Source organism: Petromyzon marinus, chromosome 79, assembly GCF_048934315.1.
Source record: "Petromyzon marinus isolate PM22_M1 ecotype Great Lakes invasive population chromosome 79, UKy_Petmar_22M1.pri1.0, whole genome shotgun sequence".
In the NCBI taxonomy this organism is placed as follows: Eukaryota; Metazoa; Chordata; class Hyperoartia; order Petromyzontiformes; family Petromyzontidae; genus Petromyzon; species Petromyzon marinus.
Window position 1 is genome coordinate 17,119,583 of NC_133745.1, and position 24,966 is coordinate 17,144,548.

Here is a 24,966-nt window from a genome sequence, read left to right on the forward strand (position 1 = left end):
ACTTCATCAGCAAAAAAGGAAAAGGAGGAGGGAGACACAGGGAGGAGGGAGACGGGGGAAGGAGGGAAACACGGGGAGCAGGAAGGAGACCGGGGGAGGAGGGAGACACAAGGAGGTGGAGGGAGACAGGGGGAGGAGGAGGAGGAGGAGGAGGAGGGAAATGAGGGGGAGGAAGAGAAGGAGGTGCTGCAGCTGCTGACCTTCTTGACAGCGAATCTGATCGCCGGTTTCATGGCTCACCTAGCGACACAGACGGAGTGGCTGCAGTTGCAGGAGCAGCTGCAGAAGGTGCAGAAGGTTCAGCAGCTGCAGGAGGTTCAGCCAGCACAGCTGGTGCAGGAGGTGGTCAACTGCCTGGCAGACCTGTTCCTCGTGCGGTTCAGAGACTCCGTTCTGGACTTGGTGAGCCACACGGAGGAGCGGGTGGTGCACCGAGGGCTCCTCCGGCTGCTCGTGGACGTGGCCTGGGAGGTCCTCCGCGATGGCTCCGCGAGCTGGGGCCGCGTGGTGGTCCTGGTGGTGCTCTGCTCGCTCCTCCCTCGCGAAGAGGCTGGTGGACTGCTTACGTCTGAGCGACGCGGAGAAGACGGTGGCCGTGACGGACGCGGTGGCCGCCCTGCTGGTGAACGCGTGCGGGGCCTGGCTCGTTGAGCAGGGAGGCTGGGAGGGCTTCAGGCGAGAAATCGGGCTGGGGTCGCCCACCTAGGAGAGCGGCCGCGGATGCCGAGCTCCGACGATTGGCGACGGTGGAGACAAAAAGAGAGGAGAGAGCGAGAACGTCGCAGTTGGGAAAAGAAGAAACAATCCGTACGGAGGAGACGGCGCGACCTCACCCTCACCCCAACCGCGACGCGCGTCGGAGAGCCCTCATGTCGTTGTTGTTGACTCCGTAGTACAGGTCTTGTTTGGGTTAGATCTCGTGAATCTCATAATGTTGTGTTGTTAAACCCGCCACCACCCGACACGGCCATCATCACACAGAGACCCAGAGAGATCGTCACCACACAAAGACCCACAGACTCACCACACTGATACAACAAAGTTTGGTTTGCATCCTATAATCCGGTAATAGGAGAGATCGGATTTATTAAGCTCACCCGTTTTGGGGTGCGTCTTACTTTACCCACTAAGCCATTCATCATTGTTGTTATGTTTGTGTTATATTTTAAATACAACACGTTTACGTTTATGGGACCTCTTTGGCCCAGAATTAAAAAGACAGAATAAGGACACACTGCAAGCCTCGCAGAGTGCTCTGCTACTGTGGAAGAGGCGTGTGGTAGCTTTCCACCTGCCACGGCCCCTGGGGGAGGTGTTGTATCTAGGCCCCTTTTCCATCTTAATATTAACAAGTAATTTTTCAATACATATAGATACATATTTCTATTGTTTCTTTTAATTTTAATAATGAATAAAAACACCAAACCAGGCCTCAGCATGGCATGTGGGGGTCATATTTACCTTGACCCACTAACACGATTTTGACGTTCAGAGCCCTCCCAGGGTCAGAGGGAGCAGATAGAGAGCAGAGCGCAGTGGATTGCAAAGGGCTGACGTAAACACAAAGCCAGGGTCACTGGGAGGTTGCGTTAGCCTAGATCTAGTTAAGTCAAAAAAGCTAATTGGTGCTGCATTACTATTAAAGCAACTTAAAGTCGGAATTTAACGACAGGGTAGGCTAAAGTTATTGATCTTCACACCCACTTCAATTGAACCCTGCCACAAGCTACGTCAATGTAACCATCACCCGTCTATTAATTTAATATGAAATGTATTTCCATATTTTAATAATGTCTATACGACTTGACCCGAAGCCTATAACAATCAGGTTTTCCTAAGTCAACATAAATGCTCTAGCCTCCACCCATACGCAAATAATAAGCAGGGTTAAAGTAAGAGTAGAGAGGAAAAGAAATGCAAGCGCACAGCAAAACTGCAACGTAAGCAAAGGGCGATGTTAAACCCAGGGTCGGAGAGAAAGACAAATCCCGGCCGTCTTTGTATCCCTACAGCGCGGTGTAGGAGTGTGTATACGCTTGGGGAAACACGAGTCAAACACCACAACGAGAAGCTGACTCAGACCTTGGATTAATACAGAATCATAACTATGGAACTCTGATGAAATGAAATGTTAACTTAAAACTTTTTAACCATTTCTTTGTGCGTCGGTGAAAGTCGGAGGGAATATCACCCCTCCCTCCAGGTTGTGCACCCAGACAGAGAGGCGCCTTCGAGACAATTTATAACATTTGATTGTTTTACTTGTGGGTTTTATGGTAGGAGTATGACAACGGAATATACCGTGGGTGATCTACACAAGAACACACACTGACACATGTACGGACACACACACACGGACGCAGATACATACGGACAAATCCTTACACAGCAAAAATCGAAAGAAACCTCGCCTTGTGGGCAGGATCCGAGTGAAGGGATTTTTGGGCATAAAAAGAGGATCCTGAGCATTGAAACCTCAGTTCGACTTGGGGGGGGGGGGGGTCGGCTCACCAGAGTTCGACCGGGGGGTCGACTCTCGGGAGACAGTTCGACTCGGAGGAGCAACTCGGAAGAGTTCGACCCGGGGGGGGTCGGCTCACCAGAGTTCGACCGGGGGGGGTCGACTCTCGGGAGACAGTTCGACTCGGAGGGGTCGGAACTCGGGGAGTTCTACCAGGGGGGTCGGAACTCGGGGAGTTCGAATCGGAGGTGGTCGGAACGCGGGGAGTTCGACCAGTGGGCCGGCTCAGGAGCAGTTCCAATCGGGAACGAGAGCAACAGGTCGCCAGCCGGCGAGCTGCAGAGCAGGGGGCGGCGAGCAGAAGCCAAAGTGGCCCCGTCGCTACCCACTGACGTTGGCAAGACTCGCAAGGTAGTGAGGCGTCACCTAGTGTGATTTCCAAGAGCTGAAAGACAGAGTATTGCTGAAAGATTATTCTACATTGAGTCCAGCTGCAGAGCGACCGACGCACCAAGCAAGAGCTTCTGCAAACCAGAGCAAGAGCACGTGCGACTTGAGTCATCCAGCAGTGGAGAAAAACCTGCTTTCAGCAAACCAGCAACGAGCACGTTCGAGTTCTCCACCCAGAGAGAGGGAGCGTGCCGATGCAGCTCATCCAACAGCGGAGAGAAACTGCTGTCAGCGAACCAGCACGAGCGTGATCGCGCAGCTCATCCAGCAGTGGAGAGAGGTGTCCACTGAGCAGAACTGAGAGCGATCAAGCAACTCTCCCCCGTGGACAGAGGCTGGCTGCTGCGTGGAGGAGGGCGGCGATTCGTATGATGCACTCCCACACACCTCACCGCTCTAAAGGGAGCGAGGCTACTTCTCCTACAAGCGATGCCAACTTCAGCATATGGCAACGCAAATAATTAATTCCAAACACTGACTATTCAAAACAATTCATATCACTCAAACATACACAGGTCCTTAACCAGAAGCGAACACTCAAGTCCGTGAACCATCTGGCTGTGGAAGCATCGATCGTGTGATAACAGTCCGTCATTTATAAGTATATTCATAATTTCCCTATTTAATATTTTGTTTTGGACTGTACTTCTAATCGCATAAGTTACCAACCGATCTATCAATACGAATTAACCCTTGGCACCTTCGCCACGGAGCTACGGTCCCGGGGAGGAATCGTGCTAAACCGATTTTCTGATCATACATTCTTATTCACGAATTAATTAATTAATTAATCTCCCGTGAGATAACACGTTCCGCCGCATACCCTCACACTAAGCCATTTCGGTAATCTTATAGTCTGTCCGGTGGATCTGTTGTTACATTTATGCCTTTGGAAATAATAACTGTTTGATTGTCTTTTTATATGAATACCGTTGCATGTTAATCAGTCGCCTGTGATAATGTGCTGACCATTTCAAGCATAATGATCGTTCATATTATAATGTATAAGCTTTTGTGTAACATAGCATTTGCATGTTCTGACTCTCTCTCTCACTAACAGCAATCGCTTTATGCGGGGTCCATGTGTTATCAAAGTGAAATCGTACAGTCGTTGATGATACTGTCTTGATACCGTGTGGATACCGTGTTGAAGTTCCGAGATTGAGAGTCACATACATATTATAGTTAAGGTTTAATTAGAAAATAAATTGATTAATACAGAAGTGGTCGTGTGATTCTTTCCTGAAGTTTTTGCATAAGATCTGTATCCTGCGACGAGATATGAACTCGGGAACCTAAACTATAAACACACCAATCCACACTCATTAAACTAATGCGAACGATGTGAACATGGAACCTAAAATATGAACACTCGGGGAGTGTTAAAGCGAGAATCATTGTATTATGCTGATCAATAATACGAAGTTAGACAACGAGGCCGAATTGACACTAGCGTAACGGCACACGATTGATTGCGTTATCCTGATTGATAACCCCACCTCGTCAACGAGACGGGGCCTGATTATCATAAAGGCTATCATTAACACAACCACACCCACTCGTATAAATTAATACGATTACCTCTCTAATTAGCATAGTTACACGCATAAGTACACAAATTAGCATAATTTCGGATTAATTATGCAAATTTCGAATTTCATTTAATTTTAATTATTTTTCATCAATTTTCACACACCCACATATACAACAAATTGGGGGCTCGTATCCGGGATCTCTCGCAGACAGTTTATGCTTAAATTAAGGAACGAATCACTGTTGTATTAATCAAGGTATTGTGAACTAACATTGCCCTGTGACTGTAAACGGTGTAAACAAACAAAAAAACGCACTCTGAAGGAAAATACCAGAGTAGCAGTGGATAACAAAGACAGTGGGGGTAAGATTATTTGCTCGAGTTGAACCAACACATCCTGTGATACGAATGTTTTTATATGTACTCTGAAGTGGAATTCCAGAGTAACTCACGCCACACATAAGAGACTAGAGTTAAGATACACTCTTAGGTCTATTAACTACACTACGTAATAGAGATGGCACATGACCCGCAACGTTCTGAGGGTGACATCCCAATGCATAACACTGATACAGAATGGACCTCCGAGGAGGAGATAGAATCTATGGAAAAACAATATCGTGAATTTGTGTTAAAACGTACTGGACGGACTGCTAGACAGCAGACAGAGCAGAGAGACGTATGGGAGGGGAGACATATAGAAGATGTTAAGGCACATAGGAGGAAACTACTTAAGGATGTGATGAAATGTAGCAAAGCCAAACGTGACGTAAAAATTGCAGAAATAGCAAGGTTAGACTCGTATCTCCTCACACAGACATACAGAGAAAGATTATGGACTGGGGAAAAATTTGACAGGGAAAGGAAGGAGAAACTGTCCCTAATAGAGGATGTTGAGCGTCTGCACGCCCTCGTGAGAGAAAAAGAGTCGGCGCTGAATGCACCAGCGAAACCCCCAGATGTTGATACACATAACACATACGGGAGTAACAGTTTACCACACTCCGAGCCACGCGGACGTAAACCAGAGACAGGTCACACAGGAGGTGTGGCTACCAATCAAAGTGGTTTTGACAGAGATTCCCCCTCGCGACTCGAGAGAGGGGAGGGAGAGATACGGATGAAAATAGGAAAACATAGGACTGACAACTTCGAGGGTAGAGAGGAAAAAAATATTAACACTAAGTCAGCAGGATATTCTGTACTGATCGAGCAAAAAAGGGCGGAGCTGGGGCAAGACGAGCGACATGACAGAGACAGCTCATTTGGTAGACACATTCCACGCAAGCACGACCGACGTGGAACCTATGGCAGAGATTACTTTCCAGAAAGACGCACATCACACAAGCATGAGCCATGGGATAAGCAGGAGTCACCGAGCAAAGTTGACTCACGTTACAGGTGCAAAAGGCACTACAAAAGTTATGTTAAGCAGCGCCACCGTGATGGTGACAGCTCGAGTGAGCACTCCTCAGGAACAGACGCCTCTGACGATGATCAACTGTCCGAATACTCATTCAGTAGTAAAACTCTGAAATTGATGGACAAGGCTCTCGTCAGAATTCCCTACTTTGATCCACACGATAGGAACAGAGACATACACGCTCACATCGCAACGGTAGAAGCAGAAGCAGAAGCAGTGATCAGGGGTTTGAGGAAAACGAATGAGAAAGCCAGTTTACTGAGACGAAGCTTGCACGAGCAGTCTATACCATGGGTAAAGTCGCTTTCATACAAGGTTCGGAACGATTTCAAAAAGCTGAGCCTGGCAGTGAGCCGGAAGTTTGGAGAATATTTAACATGGTCTGAGGGATTTAATGCTGCAAAATCTATGACCCAGTGCGCAGACGAGGATCCGCGAGATTACCTCCTACGGTTTAAAAGAGCGTACTACGCGGGTGATGTGGATCAGTATCACGAAGGTGACAAAAGGTTCAAAGTTATGTTTTTCGGGTCTTTGAGTCCAGAGATTACAGAAATTGTGGGAATGGTATTGAATCCAGAAACAGCCTCCTTACACCATATAGAGGATAAGGCGCACAGAGCTTGGCTGTACAGAACTAAAGACAATAGTTCTACGACACCCAGAGAGAGGGATGATGTAACCAGCGTTTCAGAGGGAAATAAAAATCACGTGAGCAGAAACACAGCACCACCAGCGAGGCAATGGCCCGCAGGCTGGGAGCGATCGCAGTGTGCAGGGACGCATATTTGCGAGAATCGCGGTGTGTGTAGACCAAGAGCAGAATCATGCCGGGTCCCAATGCCACGACACACGAGGGATCAAACACAATCGGCCCACTTCCGATCGATTCCCCCACCAGTTTTACCAGGAGAGAGCAGAGGCATGAGGAATAGGGAGACAGGCGTGAGCTTGGCTGAGACACAAAAAATGACACGGGCACGTGATGAATCAATCACATTGGTTGAGAGGGAGCTTTCAGTGAGAGTGGTGTCCGTGGAGCTGCAGGGAAATTATGGACCCGTTAAAAAAATTAAGCAGGCTGCGGTTGACAAGGTAAACCAGGAGGGTCCCAATGATTGGGAAACAATAAATGCGTCGGGCACCAGTTCTGATAATGTGGTGGAGAGCGCAAGTGTTGCTCCCGTAATTGACACACCTATCGAGCAGGGAAACATAACTGCATTAAAGTGTGATCCTACAGGAGATGATAACCAACCGCAGGGAGGGGAAGGAAAACCTGATTGTCTGGTAAATATAAATGCCATCCCTTGTGTCGCGGAAGTGCGTGAGTGTACTGTGGAAGAGGCAGATGAATGCAGACATCAGCCTTTGGATGTTAAATTGTGCTCGGGCACACTAAGGAGGGATGGAGATCAGAGTGTTGAAGTGGAGGAGAAGAATATCCGTGACGGATCGGGAATTGTGTTGAAACACAGCATACTCAAAAGCACGGAATCGAATCGTGACCCAGAATCGAATCGTGGCACGGAATCGAATCGTAGCGCAGAAGGGAATCGTGGCCCAGAGTCAAATCGACTCCCAGAGGCAGCAGATGTGCACAGGGCTGCGGAGAATACAAATGACCCCAACAGTCGAGTACGGAAACTCGTGGTGTATGTTGATCCTGGTTACGCACAGCATAACTTCACGCCACACAATCTCACATGGAAAGGGAGTGATAAAATAAATTACCGATACGAACCAGTGAGCCATGTTCATTAGGCCAAAGCCATCACGACGATGAGCCGGGACGATGATGTGATGATGTTGCATGGAAGGGTCATCGGTAACTCTAAGATACCTGGCCATGAGAGATATGATACACTCGTGACTAAAAGAGTCAGTCAGGTTATCAATGACTTGGTACAAGGTGGCAGAGAGGTAACATGAGAAAGTCAGAGAGACACCGTGGTTCTCGTTAACCTGCACTCCGCCATGGTTAACTTAACAATCCAAGAATTGGGTTTCGCAATCCGAGATCTGTACGAAGAAGAGAATACTCGACAGCAAATTCAATAGTTGATCCAAAGACTTGTTGCATTGCACCAGCGGCAGCATCAGTGATCTTCTCCAAGGACAATTTCCTTCATATCTGGTAACCCCAACACTAAAAAAAAATGTGATACCATTAGCATCCCTGGAAACAATCAGTACAACACAGGTACAAATTGACTTTAAAATGGGTACAGCCACACCCATACATGGGGACTCCCAGACCGGACAGGTGGGATTTTTGTTGAATTTCCCACTGGTCAAACCCGAAAATGTATTTCGATTGCGGACAGTATTGAACGTGGGTACATGGAATAACGACATCTCCTATAACATGTAGCCAGTTAAACAATTTCCCCTTGTTTTACCTTCCTTTTAGTATTTCTTTTCTTATTTCAAATGTAATCATAAGTTGTGACGTGCGCGCGTTGTAAGGAAAAATTACTTGAGTAATATTGATGATTCATGATGGAAAAGTGCATAGATTCTTTGTTTTAAAAATGACCCGTGGCCAATTGACCACCGATCATTTTTAAAAGGGCGGAATGTTGTATCTAGGCACCTTTTCCATCTTAATATTAACAAGTAATTTTTCAATACATATAGATACATATTTCTATTGTTTCTTTTAATTTTAATAATGAATAAAAACACCAAACCAGGCCTCAGCATGGCATGTGGGGTCATATTTACCTTGACCCACTAACACGATTTTGACGTTCAGAGCCCTCCCAGGGTCAGAGGGAGCAGATAGAGAGCAGAGCGCAGTGGATTGCAAAGGGCTGACGTAAACACAAAGCCAGGGTCACTGGGAGGTTGCGTTAGCCTAGATCTAGTTAAGTCAAAAAAAGCTAATTGGTTCTGCATTACTATTAAAGTAACTTAAAGTCGGAATTTAACGACAGGGTAGGCTAAAGTTATTGATCTTCACACCCACTTCAATTGAACCCTGCCACAAGCTACGTCAATGTAACCATCACCCGTCTATTAATTTAATATGAAATGTATTTCCATATTTTAATAATGTCTATACGACTTGACCCGAAGCCTATAACAATCAGGTTTTCCTAAGTCAACATAAATGCTCTAGCCTCCACCCATACGCAAATAATATGCAGGGTTAAAGTAAGAGTAGAGAGGAAAAGAAATGCAAGCGCACAGCAAAACTGCAACGTAAGCAAAGGGTGATGTTAAACCCAGGGTCGGAGAGAAAGACAAATCCCGACCGTCTTTGTATCCCTGCAGCGCGGGGTAGGAGTGTGTATACGCTTGGGGAAACACGAGTCAAACACCACAACGAGAAGCTGACTCAGACCTTGGATTAATACAGAATCATAACTATGGAACTCTGATGAAATGAAATGTTAACTTAACACTTTTTAACCATTTCTTTGTGCGTCGGTGAAAGTCGGAGGGAATATCGCCCCTCCCTCAGGTTGTGCACCCAGACAGAGAGGCGCCTTCGAGACAATTTATAACATTTGATTGTTTTAATTGTGGGTTTTATGGTAGGAGTATGACAACGGAATATACCGTGGGTGATCCACACAAGGACACACACTGACACATGTACGGACACACACACGGACGCAGATACATACGGACAAACCCTGACACAGCAAAAATCGAAAGAAACCTCGCCTTGTGGGCAGGATTTTTGGGCATAAAAAGAGGATCCTGAGCATTGAAACCTCAGTTCGACTGGGGGGGGGGGGGGGGGTCGGCTCACCAGAGTTCGACCGGGGGGTCGACTCTCGGGAGACAGTTCGCCTCGGAGGAGCAACTCGGAAGAGTTCGACCCGGGGGGGGTCGGCTCACCAGAGTTCGACCGGGGGGGGTCGACTCTCGGGAGACAGTTCGACTCGGAGGGGTCGGAACTCGGGGAGTTCTACCAGGGGGATCGGAACTCGGGGAGTTCGAATCGGAGGAGGTCGGAACGCGGGGAGTTCGACCAGTGGGCCGGCTCAGGAGCAGTTCCAATCGGGAACGAGAGCAACAGGTCGCCAGCCGGCGAGCTGCAGAGCAGGAGGCGGCGAGCAGAAGCCAAAGTGGCCCCGTCGCTACCCACTGACGTTGGCAAGACTCGCAAGGTAGTGAGGCGTCACCTAGTGTGATTTCCAAGAGCTGAAAGACAGAGTATTGCTGAAAGATTATTCTACATTGAGTCCAGCTGCAGAGCGACCGACGCACCAAGCAAGAGCTTCTGCAAACCAGAGCAAGAGCACGTGCGACTTGAGTCATCCAGCAGTGGAGAAAAACCTGCTTTCAGCAAACCAGCAACGAGCACGTTCGAGTTCTCCACCCAGAGAGAGGGAGCGTGCCGATGCAGCTCATCCAACAGCGGAGAGAAACTGCTGTCAGCGAACCAGCACGAGCGTGATCGCGCAGCTCATCCAGCAGTGGAGAGAGGTGTCCACTGAGCAGAACTGAGAGCGATCAAGCAACTCTCCCCCGTGGACAGAGGCTGGCTGCTGCGTGGAGGAGGGCGGCGATTCGTATGATGCACTCCCACACACCTCACCGCTCTAAAGGGAGCGAGGCTACTTCTCCTACAAGCGATGCCAACTTCAGCATATGGCAACGCAAATAATTAATTCCAAACACTGACTATTCAAAACAATTCATATCACTCAAACATACACAGGTCCTTAACCAGAAGCGAACACTCAAGTCCGTGAACCATCTGGCTGTGGAAGCATCGATCGTGTGATAACAGTCCGTCATTTATAAGTATATTCATAATTTCCCTCTTTAATATTTTGTTTTGGACTGTACTTCTAATCGCATAAGTTACCAACCGATCCATCAATACGAATTAACCCTTGGCACCTTCGCCACGGAGCTACGCTCCCGGGGAGGAATCGTGCTAAACCGATTTTCTGATCATACATTCTTATTCACGAATTAATTAATTAATCTCCCGTGAGATAACACATTCCGCCGCATACCCTCACACTAAGCCATTTCGATAATCTTATAGTCTGTCCGGTGGATCTGTTGTTACATTCATGCCTTTGGAAATAATAACTGTTTGATTGTCTTTTTTATATGAATACCGTTGCATGTTAATCAGTCGCCTGTCATAATGTGCTGACCATTTCAAGCATAATGATCGTTCATATTATAATGTATAAGCTTTTGTGTAACATAGCATTTGCATATTCTGACTCTCTCTCTCACTAACAGCAATCGCTTTATGCGGGGTCCATGTGTTATCAAAGTGAAATCGTACAGTCGTTGATGATACTGTCTTGATACCTTGTGGATACCGTTTTGAAGTTCCGAGATTGAGAGTCACATACATATTATAGTTAAGGTTTAATTAGAAAATAAATTGATTAATACAGAAGTGGTCGTGTGATTCTTTCCTGAAGTTTTTGCATAAGATCTGTATCCTGCGACGATATATGAACTCGGGAACCTAAACTATAAACACACCAATCCACACTCATTAAACTAAAACGAACGATGTGAACATGGGACCTAAAATATGAACACTCGGGGAGTGTTAAAGCGAGAATCATTGTATTATGCTGATCAATAATACGAAGTTAGACAACGAGGCCGAATTGACACTAGCGTAACGGCACACGATTGATTGCGTTATCCTGATTGATAACCCAACCTCGTCAAGAAGGCGGGGCCTGATTATCATGAAGGCTATCATTAACACAGCCACACCCACTCGTATAAATTAATACGATTACCTCTCTAATTAGCATAGTTACACGCATAAGTACACAAATTAGCATAATTTCGGATTAATTATGCAAATTTCGAATTTCATTTAATTTTAATTATTTTTCATCAATTTTCACACACCCACATATACAACAGAGGCCACATGGAGCCAACCATGGGCACCCGACTCTTGGCCCCCACATGCAGGGCATGGAAGCAAGAAGGGGGACTCGGATTATGACCTCCGTGTGGGTAGCGAAACCAGCCAGGTCTCAAAGAGGTCATCTTCGCCGGCACCATCTTCTGCCAGGAAGACCTGTGGAGATTCTTCGAAGAGACCCACAGGAAACCAAACAAGGTGATGGAGGCCTTGTCAGGATGGCGAGCCAGACGCCATAGAAGTCTCCCTCAGACGCATCCTAGGGGAGCTCCAGCAGGAAGGACAACAATCGAGAGACCAGGAGAGGTCCAGGGTAAGGAGCCTTCTCAGCAAGGTGACTGATTGGAACAGGCGGGCCACTCGCTCACAATGACACTGCGCATCGCCTCCCTGAACATGAATGGGTGCCGAGAGGCGCTGAGAAGATACTACGCAGCGTCCCTTGCAAAGCAGCATAATGTCTCTGTGCTGTTCGTGCAGGAGACCCATCTCGCCATGGACGATGAGGTTGCCTGGAGGACGGAGTGGAAAATGGGAGCCTTTTTTCAGCCACTTCAGCAACACCTCCTCAGGAGTAGCAACCGTGCTGTCACCAAACTTCACTCCTGACACCGTCAGCCAGGTGGAGGTGATCAAGGGGAGGGTCCTGGACGTCCGGGCGCAGGTCGGCAACACCGCCATCCACCTCGTCAACGTGTACGCTCCCACCACTGACAGTGAGAGACCCGGGTTCCTGCAACTTCTGCGGAACCACCTCGGTGGCATTCCAGAGGACGAGTTTGTGGCCATGGGAGGTGACTACAACTGCACGCTGGATGCTCTCGACCGTACAGGGAAGGGTCACTGCAACGCCAAGCTCTGGGGAGAGCTCCAAGCCCTTCTGGACCCCTCCGATCTGGTGGACGTGTGGCAGCTTCACCACCCGAGGCGGCGAAGCTTCACCTACACGAGGACAAGGGGCAATGAACCAGCTACCCAGTCCAGGATCGACCGCTTCTATATCTCCAGAAGTCTTGTCTCGAGCATTCTGCCTGCTGACATCAGGGCTGCACCACTAACAGACCACAGCCTGATCCTGCTGGACCTTAGGCTGCGTGGAACACCAAGTGCTGCGGCCTACTGGCACTTCAACAACGCCCTGCTGGAGGACAGTACGTTCACCGACCTCTTTAGGAAATTCTGGGCAGGCATAGACGTTTTATCAGGAGAGAAGAGGTCACTATAAAATTCCCAGGTTATTGATATTATGTCCTCACTCTTTGTTTTATGAGTGGAGGAGGAGGAAGAAGAAGGTGAGGGGGAGGAAGAAAAAGGAGGCGCTGCAGCTGTTGACTGTCTTGACAGCGAATCTGATCGCGGGCTTCATGGCTCACCTAGCGAAACAGACAGAGTAGCTGCAGGTGCAGGAGCAGCTGCAGGTCCAGCAGCTGCAGAAGGTTCAGCCAGCACAGCTGGTGCAGGAGGTGGTCAACTGCCTGGGGACCTGTTCCTCGCGCGGTTCAGAGACTCTGTTCTGGTGAGCCACGCGGAGGAGCGCGTGGAGCACCGAGGGCCCCGCCGGCTGCTCGTGGACGTGGCCTGGGAGGTCCTCCGTGACGTCTTCGCGAGCTGGGGCCGCGTGGTGGTCCTGGTGGTGCTCTGCTCGCTCCTCCCTCGCGAAGAGGCTGGTGGACTGCGTACGTCTGAGTGACGCGGAGAAGACGGCGGCAGTGACGGACGTGGTGGCCGCCCTGCTGGTGAACGCGTGCTGGGCCTGGTTCGTCGAGCAGGGAGGCTGGGAGGGCTTCCTGCGAGAATTCGGGCTGGGGACGCCCACCTAGGAGAGGGGCCGCGGATGCCGAGCTCCGACGGTTGGCGACGGTGGAGACAAAAAGAGAGGAGAGAGCGAGAACATCGCAGTTGGGAAAGGAAGAAACAATCCGTACGGAGGAGACGGCGCGACCGCACCCTCACCCCAACCGAGACGCGCGTCGGAGAACCCTCATGTCATTGTTGTTGAATCCGTAGTACAGGCTTTGTTTGGGTTAGATCGCGTGAATATATTAATTTTGTGTCGTTAAACCCGCCACCACCCGACATGGCCATCACCACACAGAGACCCACAGACTCACCACACAGAGACCCACAGACTCACCACACTGACACCCACAGACTCAGCCCCTTTACCGTATTCACCTGATTAAGAGACTCAGTTTTTTCTATGTTCTTGTTACAACAAAGTTTGGTTTGCGTCCTATCATCCGGTAATAGGAAAGATCAGATGTATTTAACTCACCGGTTTTGGGGTCCGTCTTACTTTACCCACTAAGCCATTCATTGCTGTTGTTTGAGTTATATTTTAAATACAACACGTTTACGTTTATGGGACCTCTTTGGCCCAGAATTAAAAAGACAGAATAAGGACACCCTGCAAGCCTCGCAGAGTGCCCTGCTAATGTGGAAGAGGCGTGCGGTAGCATTCCACCTGCCACGGCCCCTGGGGGAGGCCACATGGAGCCAACCATGGGCCCCCGACTCTTGGCCCCCACATGCAGGGCATGGAAGCAAGAAGGGGGACTCGGATGATGACCTCCGTGTGGGTAGCGAAACCAACCAGGTCTCAAAGAGGTCATCTTCGCGGGCACCCATCTTCTGCCAGGAAGACCTGTGGAGATTCTTCAAAGAGACCCCCAGGAAACCAAACAAGGTGATGGAGGCCTTGACAAGATGGCGAGCCAGACGCCATAGAGGTCTCCCTCTGACGCATCCTCACAGAGCTCCAGCAGGAAGGAAAACAATCGAGAGACCTGGAGACGTCCAGGGTAAGGAGCCTCCTCAGCAAGGTGACTCATTGGAACAGGCGGGCGACTCACTCACAATGACGTTGCGCAACGCCTCCCTGAACATGAATGGGTGCAGAGGGGCGCTGAGAATATACTACGTAGGATACCTTGCAAAGCAGCATAAGGTCTCCGTGCTGTTCGTGCAGGAGACCCATCTCGCCATGGACAATGACGTTGCCTGGAGGACGGAGTGGAGAGCGAAGCCCTTCATCAGCCACTTCAGCAACACCTCCTCAGGAGTAGCAACCGTGCTGTCACCAAACTTTTCCCCCGACACCGTCAGCCAGGTGGAGGTGATCAAGGGGAGGATCCTGGACCTCACGGTGCAGGTCGGCGTCACCGCCATCCACCTCGTCAACGTGTACGCTCCCACCACTGACAGTGAGAGACCCGGGTTCCTGCAACTTCTGCGGAACCACCTCGGTGGCATTCCAGGGGACGAGTTTGTGGTCACGGGAGGTGACTACAACTGCACGCTGGATGCTCTCGACCACACAGGGAAGGGGCACTGCAACGCCAATCTCCGGGGAGAGCTCCAAGCCCTTCTGGACGCCTCCGATCTGGTGGACGTGTGGCGGCTTCACCACCCTAGGCGGCGAAGCTTCACCTTCACGCGGACACGGGGCAATGAACCAGCTACACAGTCCAGGATCGACCGTTTCTACATCTCCAGAAGTCTTGTCTCGAGCATTCTGACTGCTGACATCAGGGGCTGCATCACTAACAGACCACAGCCTGATCCTGCTGGACCTCAGGCTGCGTGGAACACCAAGTGGTGAGGCCTACTGGCACTTCAACAACGCCCTGCTGGAGGACAGTACTTTCACCGAGCTCTTTAGGAAATTCTGGGCAGGCATAGACGTTTTATCAGGAAAGAAGAGGTCACTATAAAATTCCCGGGTTATTGATATTATGTCCTCACTCTTTGTTTTGAAAGTGGAGGAGGAGGGGGAGGAGGAGGAGGACGGGGAGGAGGAAAACGAGCGGGAGGAGGAAGGTGAGGAAAAGAAGGAGGCGCTGCAGCTGTTGAGCGTCTTGATAGCGAATCTGATCGCCGGCTACATGGCTCACATGGCGACACAGACGGAGTAGATGTAGGTGCAGGTGTAGCTGCAGGTGCAGGAGCAGCTGCAGCTCCAGCAGCTGCAGAAGGTTCAGCCAGCACAGCTGGCGCAGGAGGTGGTCAACTGCCTGGGAGACCTGTTCCTCGCGCGGTTCAGAAACTCCGTTCTGGTGAGCCACGCGGAGGAGCGGGTGGAGCACCGAGGGCCCCGCCGGCTGCTCGTGGACGTGGCCTGGGAAGTCCTCCACGACGGCTCTGCGAGCCGGAGCCGCGTGGTGGTCCTGGTGGTGCTCTGCTCGCTCCTCCCTCGCAAAGAGGCTGGTCGACTGCATACGTCTGCGCGACGCGGAGAAGACGGCGGCCGTGATGGACGCGGTGGACGCCCTGCTGGTGAACGCGTGCGGGGCCTGGCTCGTCGAGCAGGGAGGCTAGGAGGGCTTCCTGCGAGCATTCGGGCTGGGGACGCCCACTTAGGAGAGGGGCTGCGGATGCGGTGTGTTAAAGTGTAGGTACTACTTCCTCTTCATCTGCCCAGTGTGGAAGAGTAGACCAAAACATCGAGTAAAGGGGTTCTCTAGAACTCCGTCTTGTAGAAATTCTTCCTGTCACCAGAGGTATGAGAAAGCAATTGCGGAATTGTGCCACCACTCCACAATAAACATTTTTTGACAGAGTATTCAAAGAATGCTGCTGCCCACGATACAGGTTGCTGCTTATGTATTTGACATGGGGGGTGTTTGGAGGCGGCTAAGTGACCCAGAGGTCATAGCACTGACCAGGCACCACGGAGTACTTGGGTTTGAATCCACACCGCCTGTGATCAAAGCAGGTTCTCAATTCTAGCGAGCTAATGATCTCAGCCCAGTCGTCATTGACAGCACAAAATAAACCATTACATGGCTGCAATGTGGTTCTGCACTTAATTTGGATAAATTTCATCGAAAAGAACGTTGTTATGACCAACGTTACTCCTACTTAAAGGACAGGTGGGAGGGTGCTGCTCTTTACTGTGGACCAGAGGGCGTTTGAAGGGTAATTAGAAGTAGCTCTGTGATATCAGCTTCAGTGAGCCATTCTCTAACACAAGGCCTGCAATGGTCTGCTAGAGACACGAATTAATAATTGGTTCCAGGGCAGGATGGCGACAGCCCAACCCAGGTTAAAATTTGGGAAAAATAAGAAAATGCAGGTTGATGAATAAAATGCGTTGCAGTTTTATTACCACTGCAGTGGCTTTTCGGCATGGAGCACAGAGGTAGGGTAGATGTAAAGTTTCACGTCATTGTGTACCCCATGCTGTTTAACGACACAGTAAAGACTCGGAGTGAATGCACATCCACTCTCGTTACTATCCACGTACAAATACAGAACACATACAGTGCATGGAATTGTCCATGTCTCTGACAAGCTCGCAGGAACATTCTCCTGAAGCCGGTGCCTCGGATGATTCCTCTGCTGCATTCGGTCGGTGCCTAGGGCGACACATTCACGGTGGTACAGGTGTTCCACTACGTGGAACAGTACATCAAGCGGAGGCGACTTTACGATGAAGAGAGGCAGTACCTGGTGAGGTGTGGCAGGGACCCCCTGGAGGAGGTGTTTTGTCTGGAGGGATTCTCACTCAGAGATCTCAGACACTCGGTGGCAGCGCTGCTCATTAAGTTATTCTCCGTAGTGACGGCCGACAACAGGCGAGCCGGTGCCAGCGTCAACACCACCTCCACCACTGCCTCTCCTTCTTACACTCCAGCCGGTAGCGGTGGTGGATGGTGATGGTGTGGGTGGTGTGGTTGGTGGTGGTGTAGGTAGTGGTGGCATGGGTGGTGGTGCTGGTGGTGTTGTGGGTGGTGTTGTGGGTGGTGGTGGTGTTGTGGGTGGGTGCGTGGTGTGCCGGTGTGAGCCACGTAGCTGCACGTTGGTTCACGGCGACAGCGAAAACCTTGCCACATGCCGCCACTGCGTCTTCGAGTTGCAGCGGCGCGGCATGGCCTGTCCCCTGTGCCGCAGGGAGATTCACTCTGTGGTGCACACATTCCTGGTCTGACAGAACACAAAGATAAAGATCCCCCATATAGCCTTAACAGACTGTAGGGGCAAGTGCTGTTAGCGAGCACCTATGAAGGCCGGAACGGTACACGAGGGGGTGGGTGGCCAGCACCACGCCCGACCGCCTTTGTCTCCCCAGTGGCAATGTTTACACACCGCACCAGGTACTCATTTGAGGCTGAGTCGACCTAGGGGAAGCCCGGGACCGGTTCAGAAAATCGTCACTGGTGTTGGCCGTGAGCGGGAATCAAACCCGGGTCGCCAGGTTCATAGCGCAGCGCGCTAACCGCTACAGAACACACACACAGACACACACACAGACACACAACAACCGCCAACTTGCTGGGCTTTTTGGTGTGTGTAAAAACACTCTTTGGTTGTTTCGGTAAAGAAAAAAAACATAGTTAATGATTTAAGTTGTTGTTGTCACGTCTGCAGCGATCCTGGCTCTCTTCGAGCCTCGCCTGACCGAGCGCCAGGAGGAGGAGCTGGCCGACGTCTGTCAAGTTTGGTTTTTCTCTATGGACGAGGGCAAATCCCGCGGTGGCATCTGCAACGATGGCTACGACGACCAAGAAAACAAATACATCCCTGTGAGGCTCACAGAGACCCAGACATCCATAGATACACCCATTGAGACACCTATAGAGACCCATAGATAACACCCATAACGACCCACAACTACATCCCTGTGAGGCTCACAGAGACACCCACAGAGCCCATTCAGACACCCATAGAGATCCACAGAGACACTCATAGAGACTCACAGAGGCACCAATCGAGACCCACAGCTATATATCAGTGAGATGCACAGACACAGAGATACCCACAGAGACCCACAACTATGTCCCTGTGAGACTCGCACAGACAGACACACAAACACAGGCACACACACACAAAGGCACACAGACACACAGGCACTACTGCTACTACTAACTACTAACCACTACGACCACTGCTGCTCCTACCACTAAGCGTTAAATATTCCCATCGTGATTGTGACTCTGACTGGCTGTGGCGGCGCTGCTGCTGCTTCGGCTGCTTTTTAGATACCCCAGGATCAGCACCAATAGGGCTTCGAGGTGCAAGAGAAGATTGGCTAGAGAGGACAGGGTGTGGTGCTGCAGTGCGTGGACCACAAGATGGGATTCCTGGTGGCTGTCAAGATGCTGGTACTGCACGGAAAGTGGGTTGGGGCAGGGGTGATGGGGTTGGTGGGGGGGTGGGTGGGTAGTGGTGATGTGGCGTGGTTGGAAATGGTGTGGGTGGTGGTGGTCTTAACACAGTGGGAGCAGTCGTAATAATTATACATGAATAAAATAATAATAGATCATAAATGGTAGTAAATACAACATGGTTACAAAATAATGAGTATAATAGTAAACAGCAATGATAATAACCTCCGTAAAACTCTCTAAATATAAACTGAAACTATCTCACTAAAATAATAACCCTCTTAAGACTACTATAAACTAGAGACAACCATAGAGATCCATAGACACCCTTAGACACTCATAGAGACCCACAGAGACCCAAATAATTCATAATAAAGGTGTTTGGGTTAGATCGCGTTTATTTATAAATGTGTCGCAACCCTCCACCACCCGACACGGCCAATCAGCAAAAAAGTGTCACGTTGACAAAAGACAAACAATTCACTACTTCAGCCCACCGGTGTGTTGAAGAGTCAATCCACATTTACAGTTTGAGTACGACGTTTCGCTGGTAAATACATCCAGCATCATCAAGCAATTGATGATGCTGGATGTATTTACCATCATCAAGCAATTGATGATGCTGGATGTATTTACCAGCGAAACGTCGTACTCAAACTGTAAATGTGGATTGACTCTTCAACACACCGGTGGGCTGAAGTAGTGAATTGTTTGTCTTTTGTCAACGTGACACTTTTTTGCTGATTGGCCGTGTCGGGTGGTGGAGGGTTGCGACACATTTATAAATAAACGCGATCTAACCCAAAAACCTTTATTATGAATGATATTGGTCGCGAAAGTCTACGTGTTAAACTGACCCAAAGAATTGCTGTGTGCACGCAGCCCTACCAAGATGGAGATGCAGAGGATGGAGCTGAAGGTGATCACGGAGCTGCAGGGGGAGGGCAGTGCTGAGCTGCACGGCGTCATCCGCGTCCTGCACTCGTTCCACTTCCGCGGACACAACTGTCTCGTGCTGGAGCTGTTGAAGTACGCATCATCACCATTGTTATTATCGTCATCATTATCACCATCGTCATCATTATCACCATCGTCATCATTATCGTCATTATCACTATCGTCATTAAAATTGATTAACACGGAAGTGTTGTGTGTTCTTTCCTGAAATTTATGCATAAGAACTGTATTCTGTGCTGAGATCTGAACTTGGAGACCTGGCTGAACACACTAACACATACTCAGTAAATGGTAAAGCGAGAATAATTGTATTATACCCATCGATAATACGAAGTTAAACAACACAGCCGAGTTTAATGTGACATGCTCACAGTACCTGCATAACTGCATACGATTAATTGCATTATCCCGATTGATAAACGACCCTCGTCAACGAGGCGGGGCCTAATTATCATAACGGCTCGCAGTAGCATAATCACACATACACTAGCATAAATTAATACGATTATCTCTCGAATTAGCATAGTCTATGCACTTACATCAATTAGCATAATGTCGGATTATTATGCAAATTTCATTTAATTTTTATTATTTACATCAAATTTTCATAACCTACATATACAACAGAAAGCACCCTCACCCCAACCGAGACGCGCGTCGGAGAGCCCTCACGTCGTTGTTGTTGACTCCGTAGTACAGGTTTTGTTTGGGTTAGATCGCGTGAATATATAAATGTTGTGTGGTTAAACCCGCCACCACCCGACATTGCCATCACCACAGAGACCCATAGACATCGTCACCACACAGAGACCCACAGACTCACCACACCGGCAACCACAGACTCAGCCCCTTTACCGTATTCACCTGATTAAGAGAATCAGTTTTTTTATGTTCTTGTTACAACAAAGTTTGGTTTGCGTCCTATAATCCGGTAGGAGAGATTGGATTTATTTAACTCACCCGTTTTGGCGTGCGTCTTACTTTACCCACTAAGCCATTCATTGTTGTTGTGTTATATTTTAAATACAAAACGTTTACGTTTGTGGGACCTCTTTGGCCCAGAATTACAATTACAAAATAAGGGATACGGCGTTTACACCTTGTGGAAATAAAAAAAAAAACTTCATCAGCAAAAAGAAAAAAGAGGGAGACACAGGGAAGAGGGAGACGGGGGAAGGAGGAGGGACGCACGGGGACGAGGAAGGAGACCGGGGGAGGAGGGTCACACAGGGAGTTAGAGGGAGACAGAGGAGAAGGAGTCTAAGGAGGGGGAGGAGGAAGATGATGAGGTGGAGGAGGAAGACGAGGGGGAGGAAGAGAAGGAGGCGCTGCAGCTGCTGACCGTCTTGCCAGCGAATCTGGTCGCCGGCTTCATGGCTCACCTAGCGACACAGACGGAGTGGCTGCAGGTGCAGGAGCAGCTGCAGAAGGTGCAGAAGGTTCAGCAGCTGCAGGAGGTTCAGCCAACGCAGCTGGTGCAGGAGGTGGTCAACTGCCTGGGAGACCTGTCCCTCGCGCGGTTCAGAGACTCCGTTCTGGACTTGGTGAGCTACACGGAGGAGCGGGTGGAGCACCGAGGGCCCCGCCGGCTGCTCGTGGACGTGGCCTGGGAGGTCCTCCGCGATGGCTCCGCGAGCTGGGGCCGCGTGGTGGTCCTGGTGGTGGTCTGCTCGCTCCTCCCTCGCGAAGAGGCTGGTGGAATGCGTACGTCTGAGCAACGCGGAGGAGACGTCGGCCGTGACGGACGCGGTGGCCGCCCTGCTGGTGAACGCGTGCGGGAACTGGCTCGTCGAGCAGGGAGGCTGGGGACGCTTCCTGCGAGCATTTGGGCTGGGGACGCCCACTGAGGAGAGGAATTGTGTCAGCACTCCACGATAAAAATTATTTTGGCAGAGTATTCAAAGAATGCTGCTGCTCACGGTACAGGTTGCTGCTTATGTATTTGACATGGGGGGTGTTTAGAGGCGGCCCAGTGGCCAAGAGGTCATAGCACGGAACTGGCACCACGGAGTACTTGGGTTTGAATACAGGCACCCGCAAGTGATTAAAACGGGTTCTCAAGTCTAGCGAGTAAATGATCTCAGCCTTGTCGTCATTGACAGCACAAAATAAACCATCACATTGCTGCAATGTGGTTCTGCACTTAATTTGGATAAATTTCAACGAAAAGAACATTGTTATGACCAACGTTACTCCTACTTAAAGGACAGGTGGGAGGGTGCTGCTCTTTACTGTGGACCAGAGGGCACTTGAAGGGTACTCAGAAGTAGCTCTGTGATATCAGCTTCAGTGAGCCATTCTCTAACACAAGGCTTGCAATGGTCTGCTAGAGACACGAATGAATAATTGGTTCCAGGGCAGGATGGCGACAGCCCAACCCGGGTTAAAATTTGGGAAAAAAAAGAAAATGCAGGTTGATGAATAAAATACGTTGCAGTTTTATTACCACTGCAGTGGCTTTTCGGCATGGAGCACGGAGGTAGGGTAGATGTGAAGTTTCACGTCATTGTGTACCCCATGCTGTTTAACGACCCAGTAAAGACTCGGAGTGAATGTACATCCACTGTCGTTACTATCCACGTACAAATACAGAACACATACAGTGCATGGAATTGTCCATGTCTCTGACAAGCTCGGAGGAACACTCCTGAAGCCGGTGCCTCGGATGCTTCCACTGCTGCAGTCGGTCGGTGCCGAGGGCGACACATTCACTGTGGAGCAGGTGTTCCACTACGTGGAACAGTACATCAAGCGGAGGCGACTTTACGATGAAGAGAGGCAGTACCTGGTGAGGTGTGGCGGGGGACCCCCTGGGGGAGGTGTTTGGTGTGGAGGGATTCTCACTCAGAGATCTCAGACACTCAGTATTAGCGCTGCTCATGAAGATATTCTCCGTAGTGACAGCCGACAACAGGCGAGCAGGTGCCAGCGTCAACACCACCTCCACCACTGCCTCTCCTTCTTACACTCCAGCCGGTAGCGGTGGTGGTGTGGGTGGTGGTGATGGTGTGGGTGGTGGTGTTGTGGGTGGGTGCGTGGTGTGGGTGGTGGTGGTGGTGTGGTTGGTGGTGGTGGTGTGGGTGGTGGTGATGTAGGTAGTGGTGGCATGGGTGGTTGTGGCCTGGGTAGTGCTGCTGGTAGTGTGGTTGGTGGTGTTGGTGGTGCGGGTGGCGTTGGTGTGGGTGGTGGTGTGGGTGGTGGTGGTGTTGTGGGTGGTGGTGTTGTTGTGGGTGGTGCTGGTGGTGTGGGTGGTTTTGGTGCGGGTGTTGGTATAGGTGGTGGTGGCATGGGTGGTGGTGCTGGAAGTGTGGTTGGTGGTGTTGGTGGTGTGGGTGGTGTTGGTGTGGCTGATGGTGGTGGTCTTGTGGGTGGGTGCGTGGTGTTGTGGGTGGTGGTGGTGTTGTGGGTGGTGGTTGTGGTGTGGGTAGTGGTGGTGTTGTGGGTGGGTGCGTGGTGTGCCAGTGTGAGCCGCGTAGCTGCACGTTGGTTCACGGCGACGGCGGCCACCTTGCCACGTGCCGCCGCTGCATCTTCGAGTTGCAGCGGCGCGGCATGGCCTGTCCACTGTACCGCAGTGAGATTCACTCTGTGGTGCACACATTCTTGGCCTGATTGAATATACACACACACACAACAACCGCCATTCGCCACTAAGTGGCGGTGACATCATAACGACGCTTGTGCCAGGCTATGTGCACTTTTAAGCCAAGTGAAGTGTCGAACTCCCGCTGGCAGGAGGTCACGGGGCAGACCCAACAGGTGCCACGGGTCGACCGACTGAGACGAGTGGCTGATGCACCACCTGTGCCCCCTACTGTGCCAATTTACTGGGCTTATTGGTGTGTAAGAAACACTCTGGTTCTGTCGGTAAAGAAAAAAAACCCATAGTTGTTGTCAGGTGTGCAGTGATCCTGGCACTCTTCCTGCCTCGCCTGACCGAGCGACAGGAGGAGCTGGCCGACGTCTGTCAAGTTTGTTTTGTCTCTATGGACGAGGGCAAATCCCGCGGTTGCATCAACAACGATGGCTACGACAACCAAGAACACAAATATATTCCTGTGAGGCTCACAAAGACAGACACTCATAGACACACTCATTGAGACACCCATTGAGACACCCATAGATACACCCATAACGACCCACAACTACATCCCTGTGAGACTCACAGACACCCATAGAGATCTACAGATACCCATTGAGACTCAAAGAGGCACCAATAGAGACCCACAGCTACATCCCAGTGAGACGCACAGACACAGAGACACCCACAGAGACCCACAACTATATCCCTGTGAGACTCGCACATACATACAGACACACACACACTACTGCTACTACTAACCACTACTACCACTGCTGCTCCTACCACTAAGCGTTAAACATTCACATCGTGATTGTGACTGACTGGCTTGTGGCGGCGCTGCTGCCTCATCTGCTCCATTTTATATTCCCCAGGAGCAGCTCCAATACCACTTCGAGGTGCGAGAGAATAATTTGGCGAGGAAGGGCAGGGAGTAGTGCTGCGGTGTGTGGACCACAAGATGGGATTCCTGGTGGCTGTGAAGATGCTGGCACTGCCCATCAAGTGGGTTGTTGCGGGGGTGATGGGGATGGTGGTGTGGGTGGGTGGTGGTGTTTTGGTGTGGTTGGAAATGGTGTGGGTGGTGGTGGTCTTAACAAAGCGGCCGCAGTCGTAATAATTATAAATGAAGAAAATAATAGATAATGGAAGTAAATACATGGTTACAAAATAATGAGTAAAATAGTAAAAAAAAATAATAACCTCCGTAAAACTACTATGACCCCCAAACACCCATAGAGATCCATAGACACACGTAGAAACCCACAGAGACCCACAGAGACCCAGAGACCCACAGACTTGCTGTGTGCACGCAGCCCTACCAAGATGGAGATGCAGAGGATGGAGCTGAAGGTGATCACGGAGCTGCAGGGGAGGGCAGTGCTGAGCTGCACGGCGTCATCCGCGTCCTGCACTCGTTCCACTTCCGCGGACACAACTGCCTCGTGCTGCAGCTGTTGAAGTACGCATCATCACCATTGTTATTATCGTCATCATTATCGTCATTATCACTATCGTCATCATCACCATCGTCATCGTGATTATCACCATCGTCATTGTCATCATTATCGTCATTATCA